Genomic DNA, 9,896 nt, shown 5'->3' with positions numbered 1-9,896 from the left:
CGTATTGTATGATTATTTACTTGCTCTCACATCTAATTAATTCTAAATCATGTTTCGACCTAATGAGTGCTAAATTAATTGTTGACCGACTTAGTTAATTCTCACATGTTAGGATTAATTTATTGGATGTTGCATTGCATGCATATAATCGACAACATATCGAGTATGAATAACTTCCCTAATCATTAGTAGAGGCCGCTATCGAGGTGGGCGGGATTAGGTGTTCGATCAAAAGAGCTTCCTAATGCGTACCCTCACCCCTTACTCCAGATCTCTGTGAACATCCGTGTTCATTGGCATCCACGAGAGTCATTCTAGACATAGAATGCTAAGGGTAACGAGTTCTTGGTGTTCATGTCAGTACTTTGTGTCTTGACATGGCATGAGGTATTCGAACGGTTTCCAATTTTCCACAATAAATTGGTGGCGACTCCAGAAATGCAAAGCTTGCTCGCTCCTCACTCCCGAGCGACCCCTGTGGGCCCGCGTCCACAGTTTGGCGACTCCGCTGGGGATTAATACACTTACGTGTAGCTAGGGTGAAACTTGAACAAGGTTAGGGAATAGTTTGTACAAGACAGTTGTTGGTTTTCTTAACTCGGTCTTCCTAGACCGTTTATTCGGCCTTCCTAAGGCCCAACCCAACCCATTCGACCAATCGTCCCGTCTAGACGGTCCAAATTCTTATTTGGGCCTAAGGATGGATAGCTATTGACGCCAACCATACCATGGTACTTACTCTTGTTTGTATCAAGGACTTTCATTACTCGAGGAAATGGACTAGGAATCGGCCTTACTCCTGTTTGATACGAGCCTCTCCACAGACCCCGGGTTTGATTGTTCGGTATGACAACCCACCCTTCAAACCAAAACCCTTTTAAATGTACTCAGCATCCCGTTATAATGCCTGTATAAATGCTTGTACTATATAAGATCACCATTTTCTAAATAAAACCATGAAGAATTTTGTAAAAATCAAAACCTCTTTCAAAATGTAAAATTTTCGAAAAATAGGCCAAATTTAGCGCAAAACTAGTCAAAACTCTATCCAATTGTCGAGTCAAAATTCGGGCTTCGAAGCCCATTTCAAAACCTCACTTCGAGTCCACTCCTACAACTACACTATAGTTGACTAGGACCAACATTTCCAAACCTTGTCATTTCTTCAAACCTCACTTGACACAAGTGGCACACTCCCACTTCACAAGTCAAACCTTTTCTTTGAGTAAGTGTGCTTGAATGGTCGATCGTGTTTTAATTCGTCGTCGATCTCTTATCCAGTTTTCAAGATGCCTGGAACTAGTCACGCAAGTGTCAATGGACAACCACCGAATGGTAATGATCTAATCCTAGCCGCGCTCGCTCATCTCAAAACTAGCCAAGACCTAGTGAATGATCGCCTCAACACGATCGAGGGTCGAATTGTTGCTGTAGAAACTAGGTTGCCTCCTGCAGAAAATGAAATACTCCATGAAGTTGTGAATGACTTCGTGAATGAAAATCCTCCACCTTTTGTGGGAACACAAGAGGTCAACCCTCCCGTAGATCCGACTGCAGCTGAGAGACGACTCCAATACTTGGAAGAACAACTGATGTATCTCAAAGGGGATGATATCTGTAGGGAAAACAATCGCAAATATGAGGTCGTACGTTCCAAAATGCCAACCAACTTCAACATGACGGATATCCCGAAATTCAAGGGGCATGAAAACCCTTTGAACCATATCCATGCTTTCAAGGATTACATGTCTATCAAAGGCATTAAACCCGAGATGTTCTTAAGGATCTTTCCTTCATCTCTTGACACCATCCCGAAACAATGGTTTTATTCTCTAGAGCACAAGAAGATTTCCACTTGGGATGATGCCGCGATCGAGTTTGCTAAGCAATATGCGGATAATGCCGAGATCCAAGTCAATATGCGCACCTTAGAGGTTCTTACCCAAAATGATAAAGAAGGCTTCACCGACTTCCTAAGTAGGTGGAGGAAGACTAGTACCCAACTTGTCGAACGTCCAGATGAAGCTACCCTCGTGGAGAAATTCGTGGACAATTTAAAGCCCATTTATGCAAGTCATTTGAGGTACCAAAACATTAAGACCTTCAAAGACGTAACTGTACTAGGAACAAGGATCGAATATGACATCCGTAAAGGGCTCTTATCCAAAACGGTAGGTCGTGGATATCAAGGTTCAACAAGTCATTCTTACGGCTCTACTAGCAAGACTGATGAGGTTAACCTTCTCGAACCATCAAAGAAGAGTATCCCACAAAGAAATTTCACAAACATTGGGGATACATACTCCAATGCTCTAAAGAGACTGATGAAACAGGTAAGCTTTAACCCATAGGCCCTACACCTGAACCAGAAAAGAAATCCAAATCCTGGGACGAGAATTCGTACTGCGAATATAATAGAGGTAAGGGACATGACACAGAAAAATGCTACAAGCTAAAACATATACTTCAAGACATGATTGAAGACGGTCGCCTGGAGGCAAGCCTAACAATACTCAGAATCCTCTTGGAATTCTGATGATTACAAGTGAAAAATCTACCTTAGAATGTTCTCACCTCATTTCTCAAGTCGAAGATGAGATCTATGAAATAGAAGAAGAAGGGAACTACTCTACCATTTCCCCTACCATCACCGAATTTATAGCATGGGCAAAGAGTGTGGATAGGCAAGTTTCAGAATTAGAAAGTGTAGTGGCAACCCTGTGTGATCCAAATACAACACCCAAAGAACGTGCACCACTAAATCTCTCTCGAAATGCTACAATGCAAGAAGTAGTAGCCGTGGTTGATGAATTAATCGACCAAATTATCCAATTGGAGGCCGGATCATGAGATTGAGAGAACTTGCTACTGTCAATGGAGTATGTGTAACACCCCCATATTCAGAGGAGCCTTAATTAGGCCTTCCTTAGCATATAAGGGCGTTACCATCTCGGTTGTCCGAGGATAGTAATAATCAAATGTCGATAAGAGAACTATTATGTTATATTACAAGTGATTTAAACCAACAAACAATATAAGATACAACTCAAAGACTACTCGCTATGACCATCATATCTCGTGAAGACTCATCCCTGCCCGGACTCCAGCTATCAACAACATCAACACCTGCTAAGACCGACTGCTCACCATAAGGGATCACGGCAGACACATAACAAACAAACAACCACACAAGGTCAGTACTGAGATAAGACACAACAACAGCAACTACAATTATCAACACAATACAATGCTATCAACCTCAAACACAATCACGATAACCCAACCAACTCTATCACTGACTGTCCACTGGACCAGCCCTGCCAGTGGGGGACTGTTTGGGCTAAAAATAGCACAATAAAGAAAGCCCATTTGGTGAAATAAAGATTGCAAAGAAGTGAGGAGGAGGAAGGGAGCCCGCGGTTAGAGAAAGGGGGGACGGGCTTGAGAAGGATCAAGGGCCCGTCATAGAAGGTGCCCGCATTAAGGAAAGGAGTGTCAGGGAGAAGTTAGGGAGAATTTAGGGAGATCGGGGAGAATTGGCAAAGGAATCCGGATTAGGAAAGAAGTCTTTATGGAAATAATATCCTCTTTCCATATTCGAGATAGAGTATATCTAGGGTTCTTACCCTATAAATAGGAAAGGAAGGAAATCAAGAAGGACATTCATTCAACACCCGCATTCATACATCAACATTCAAGATCACATCTCTGCAAATAATTTACGTTCATTCTTGGTCTTGCAGGCCTGAAATCTAGGGCCAGCAGGATTAGCTTCGTACCATAATTGTAATCATCCTCCAATTCATATAGTGCAATACTTGGCAGGGTACCGTCCCTCCCGCGGTTGTTCCCACATTGGGTTTTCCGCGTCACCAAAATCATACGTGTCAATTTACATTACGCACTTTATTTCCCGTTTACTTATTAACATACAAATCATCATACAATCGACCAACGAATATAGACTACATTGACCCTAAATCGACTTAGGTAAAAAAGACCTAAACAGTTTGGCGCCCACCGTGGGGCATTGTGGTCGTCAATCGTTGATATTCTAGATATACAATGGAAAAGCAAGCATCTGAAGCCATGTCGGGAGCAGGCACCATCGCCACCACCATCGTCTACCCAAAGTCCAACATCGACGGTGGCCACGCAGCTCCGGACATACCCCAAGAATCATACCGACAACAAAAGCCTCTCTACCTCCCAGACCCCCTGTTGTCTCGGCCTGACAGATCGACAAAGGAACATCAAGCTCGGGCGTCACTCGCCGCCTTGATCCCACGCAGATTCTCGCTCGCCGGCGTGGAAAATCTTTAAAGCTATGGAAAACATGAGAGAAGATCAAAGGAGAGCAGATGTTGAGGTAAGAAGGAGAGACAGAGAGCTCTGGGCACAAATTGATCTCTGCAAAGCGATCCAAAGACTCCAAAGAACAAACAAGACAGGTGAAGGAAGACTTCCTTTGGTAGATCTGACGCAAGGAGCGGAAAAGACAGTGATACCACCAAATAATTACAAGATTGGATTTGGCTACGACACCATCAGATGGAAGGATAACCCCACGAGGTTAGGATACCTCACGCTAGATAGCTGGCAGCACCACCGGTGCGTAGGGATACAAAAAGGTGGCCTCCCAGTTAGCGATCCCAAAGAATCGATCGACACCGTAGCAGGATCCGAGTCAAACCAAAGCAAGTGAAGCGGCAAAGCAGGGGACAATCGTTACCGCAACCCCCCTGGCTGCTGGAGCCTATCAGAACCTTCAAGAAACCGGATCAGGAGGAAATATGCAGGCACCTGACATGAGAACTCCAGATTCAGCCAATATAACTAATCAGCAGTACTTGGAACTAAAGGAGATGCTAAGTAGGGTTCCAGGGCTACCCCCCACTCGAGAAAGCAGCTCTAGACAGTTATGCCGACTTGCCATTCGTGGACACCATATCCGTCACAGCCATGCCAAAGGGATTCACAAATCCAAACATGCCTCTCTTCGACGGCACAGCAGACCGCTTTGATCATATCACCAAGATATAAACGAGAAAATGATGATGACGGAATAAATATAGGGCAGGTCAAGGAGGCTTGCATGTGCAAAGGGTTCGGGTCCACCTTAACAGGACCAGCACTTCGATGGTTTGTGAGCCTGCCCAACAGGTCGATATCTACATTTGCTGAGTTGGTAAACGCATTTACTCAACAGTTCGCAAGCAGCAGAAAGCCACAGAAGCACGCAAGAGACTTATACAGAATCGTCCAGGGGGCAGGAGAGAGCATTGGAGAATACAATACGAGATTTAACAATGAGAAGGTAGCAGTACGAGTGATGCGACCATAATTGGCGCATATTTAGCCCCCGAATTACCATTGTTTCCATGCTTTTTAGTGCCTATTTGGGTCATTTCTTATCTTTAGTTCTTTGTTTTGCATATTCTTTGAGATTTTGATCCCTTGGTAGGAAAGGAGTAAGAATCTTGCATTTTCATGGCGAAACAAGGCTAAATTGATCATATTCAATGACCAAGCATCAAGGAGAGACAAGACTAGAAGGCCTTTGTACATAGCATAGTAGAAGAGCATTGTTGAGAAAAGGATCCTTGAGTCCCCAAGGAAATCCCCAAGGAATTCACGAAGAAAAGGGAAGAAAAAGAAGAAGGAAAGTCATTGAACTACAATCCGAACGGATTGTAGAGAATCCGTCCGTCCTCGCCAGTCCGAGCGTCCTCACCAGGAATCCGCTCGGATTCCCCATGCCCAGTCCGAGCGTCTTGTTCCTTGATCCGCTCGGATCGTTCAGCCCAGATCCGGCCGTCCCGACTCCCAGCCGCACGGATCACAGCACAGCACAGTTTCGTTCTTCAAGCTACGAAATGGAGAAGCCCTTCTCTCGGATAATCCCGGAGGCTCCTTGCTCAACTTAAAAAGTGTAATTACTAGTTTAGCCCTTAGTTAACCCTAATGCATCCTCCCTAATTTTCACTATAAATACCCCATTAGTCTAATTAGAGGAGCATGTTCTTCTTATCAAAAATTAGAGTAGTTAATATCAATCAAATCTCTCTTCAATATTGTAATCAAATATTAATCAAGTTTTAATCCAAGTTTTAGTTCTTTAATCTCTCTCTTGTTCTTACTTTATTTTGGGTAATTGAAGATTATTTGGGTTTATTGGGAGATTGACAACCTCTCAATCTAGGATTCAAGTACTTCTATTATTCTTGCTTTATTATTGGAATCATTAGTAGGTATAATCTCTTAATCCCTTTTTAATTATTGCTAATTACTTTCAATTATTCATCATGTTTCATTATGTTAGTATGATTGACAACCTTTCTAGCATGATCAATATGATAATGAGTGAGTAGTCTCTTAGCTAGGGTTTAATGGGTGATTAGGGGAAACCAACATGGGGAATGATTCATGCTTAAATTAATATGCTTTCATATCTTATTTGCTTGCTTGTTTTGATCTTAATACATGCACATGTTATATTTGATGAAATGCTAAGCCTATGAATCCTTGCATTTACTATCATCTTCTATCCTTTCAACTTGACTTGTAAGACATAACCCAACTCGAGTCTTGTTAGACCATGCATGTGTTAAGTAGGGAAGATTAAGTCGACTTGTAGGTGTTGTACAATCCAAGAGATTCGGCTCCGGGACCCAAACTTTCCTAGGATTGTAAGATATAACCCAACTCAATCCATCACAACAATAATTGCTTGCTTATAATTTGAGAACATGTTTGTATGATCATATCCCATGATTCCCCTATGAACCCATGATACCCTAGTGCTTTTAATCAATTGTTTACACCCTTATTTCATTTACTTTGTTAGTTTATTTTCATTGCTATTTTAGTTTAGTAACCTTCTACATCAACCCAATTTGTGACACCCCTAGACACCACTAGTTACAATAGAATCTTCATTTCAATACCCGTCCCTTGGGATCCGACCTTTACTTGCCTCTTTACTAATTGTAGAGTTGTTTGTGAAGTATAAATTGTGTTTTGTATCGACCATTGACCAACGACCACATATGCTTAATTGTGAACACCAAATGGCATCGATAAAAAATGGCGCCGTTGCCGGGGACGGTGTTTAATTGATTTAAGATTTCTTTTATTGTTTTTAGTTGTGTCTTTTTCACCTTGGGGAAGTAAGACTCCTCAAGGTTTGTTCTAATTGTTTTCGAGTTGTTTGATATTTTGCATGTCTAGAAGGTTACAAAGAGATTTGTTACCTTTTGACCGTGAAATCGAAAGAACCTTGACGAATAATAGGAGACTTGTTAGGAGGAATTTGGGAGGTGTTGGTGAAGTTGTTCAACCCACTAGTGAGTTTGTCAATCCTTTCGCAATAGAAGGAGAAGAGAACCCATTAAACAATACCACACAAAATCCACCTACAATGCCTAAATTCTCGTCACACTCTATACCCACCGAGGAGGATTTACCAAATGGTACTCCTACCCCACAACATCTTACCGGAAACTTTATTGCCAAGTCCGCCTTCATTCAACTAGTTGAGAGGAGCCCAGTTCTGGGAATGCCTAGTGAGGACCCTCATTCTCATATGGAAACATTTTGTGATTATTGTGAAGCTATCTCTCAAACGGGCGTGACTCAAGACCAAATAAGATGGGTCTTATTTCCTTTTTCGTTAATCGGCACCGCAAAGCAATGGTTGAAGGGCCTTGATAAGGCCACCCTTGGAATAGATTCTTGGAAGAAGCTAGCTCTAGCTTTCTACAAAAAATTCTACCCACCGGAGAAGACCAATATGCTAAGAGCTCAAATTACGGGTTTCAAGCAAAGGGATGAAGAATCTTTGTATGAAGCTTGGGAGCGGTTCAAAGGTATTTGTCGCTCATGTCCTCACCATGGACTTAGCGAATGGTTTTTAGTGCAACAATTTTGGAATGGTTTATATGAAGATTCAAGGAACATTCTCAATATGGGATCAAATGGAATGTTCACCGAAGTTGATGACAATCAAACATGGAACAAGATTGAGGAAATGGCGGTCCATAATTCGCAATATAGTAGGCCTCGCAAGGCTACTAGAGGAGAAAAGTATGAAGTGGACACCGTTACTCAATTGGGTGCTCAACTTAGTGCTCACATTGACACAATCAACTTGAAGTTTGAACAAGCTATGGCTAGACTTGAGGAAAACTCAAAATCATCAAAGCATCATGTCAATGCCATGACGACATCCTCATCAATCCCAAGCGGGATATGTGAGAATTGTGGAACCTTGGGTCATGACTCAAGTGAATGTAGGGGAACAACCGAGCAAGTCAATGCTTTCCAAGCTTACAAAAGTGGCACCCCTTATTCAAATTTTTACAATGAAAACACCAAGTTCCATCCAAATCTCTCATACAAAAGCCAAAATGTTCAAAACCCTCAAACAACATACACTCCACCACCCATGAGAAATCAAAATCAAAGACCCTTTTTCAATCAAAACCAAAGCTACCAAAATCAAAATCCATACAATCACCACAATGACCAAAGTTTTGATGTCCAAAAAGCGGTCCTTCAAATGCAAAAAAATCAACAAGAATTTTTCACCCAAATGCAAAAAGATAGCCAAGCAAAGGATACCACCATCAACAACATTCTAGCTCACACCAAGATGTTGGAAACACAATTGACCCAACTAGCATCTTCAAACTCACAAAGACAAAAGGGGCAATTACCACCTCAAGGTAATCCCCCTAGGCATGAAACGGTTAGTGCCATTCACTTGAGAAGTGGTACAAGATATGAAGCACCGAAGAAGCAAGTTGAGGATGAAGTTGTGAGAGCTAGTGAGAATGAAGTTGTGGTGCAAGGTCCCAAAGAAGGGGAATCATCAAAAGAAGAAAGTTCAAAGAAAAATGAAGACAAAGCCAAAGAAAAGGAGCCCATTGTGATTAGACTTCCTTTTCCAAGTCGTCAAGCCAAGCCTAAATTTGATGATCAACTTGGAAAGTTCATGGAAATTGTGAAGAACTTAGAAGTCTCAATTCCTTTCACGGAATTAATCAATCACGTTCCGGCCTATGCAAAGTACATGAAAGATATCCTCACAAAGAAGAAGTCAATCCGGAAACTTGAGACTATCGCCTTCACTAAGGTGAGTAGTGCAATTCTTCACGGGAGTTCACCTCCAAAGTTAAAGGATCCGGGAAGCTTCTCGATACCGTGTACCATAGGCGACACAACGATCAACAAAGCCTTATGTGATCTAGGGGCTAGTGTGAGTGTCATGCCGTACTCGGTGAGTAAAAGGTTGGGAATGGGAGAGCTTAAATGCACCAATATCACTCTTCAAATGGCCGATAGATCGACGAAGACACCGCTAGGGATATGGGAAGATGTCCCCGTGCGAATTGGGAAGTTTTTCATCCCGGTGGACTTTGTCATTGTTGATATGGAGGAAGATTCCAACATTCCAATCATCTTAGGAAGACCTTTCCTACACACCGCGGGTGCGGTGATTGATGTGAAACATGGAGAGCTCACTCTAGAAGTGGGAGATGAAAGCATAACTTTTAATCTTGACAAGACCATGAGAGCTCCTCGTTTGCATGAGCCATGTTTCATGATTGATCATTATAGCCGAAAAGATGAAAGGAAGAAATCGGAATTCCAATGGAGAAAGAAAGTTGAAGATGCTCCATTCAAAGAGCAAGTGAATTGTGACAAGGAGAGCTTGCAAAGCTCATCAAAATCAACCAAGGAAGAAGAAGATGGCCTCATTGGCCAAGAGAAGAAATTGGGAGAGTTGTCTCCATCCAAGCAAGAGATTTTCAATGATCAACTCAATGAAGTTTGTGGTCTTTGGGACGACGAATTTGAAGGGATCTTTAATCCCTACATTGGGCATGCCATCG

At 42.2% G+C, this 9,896-nt stretch overlaps 1 non-coding gene across 1 annotated transcript; it reads right to left on the bottom strand.

The window, feature by feature from the left end:
- Nucleotides 1–7,792: 7,792 nt before the first annotated feature.
- On the bottom strand, nt 7,793–7,899 carry LOC141618185 (small nucleolar RNA R71). Its single transcript, XR_012531326.1, has one exon. It is a non-coding gene; the product is annotated as a small nucleolar RNA R71 (small nucleolar RNA).
- Nucleotides 7,900–9,896: the final 1,997 nt, after the last annotated feature.

Source organism: Silene latifolia, chromosome 1 (genome assembly GCF_048544455.1).
Source record: "Silene latifolia isolate original U9 population chromosome 1, ASM4854445v1, whole genome shotgun sequence".
Taxonomy (NCBI): domain Eukaryota; kingdom Viridiplantae; phylum Streptophyta; class Magnoliopsida; order Caryophyllales; family Caryophyllaceae; genus Silene; species Silene latifolia.
This window is presented reverse-complemented; position numbering and strand designations above follow the sequence as displayed.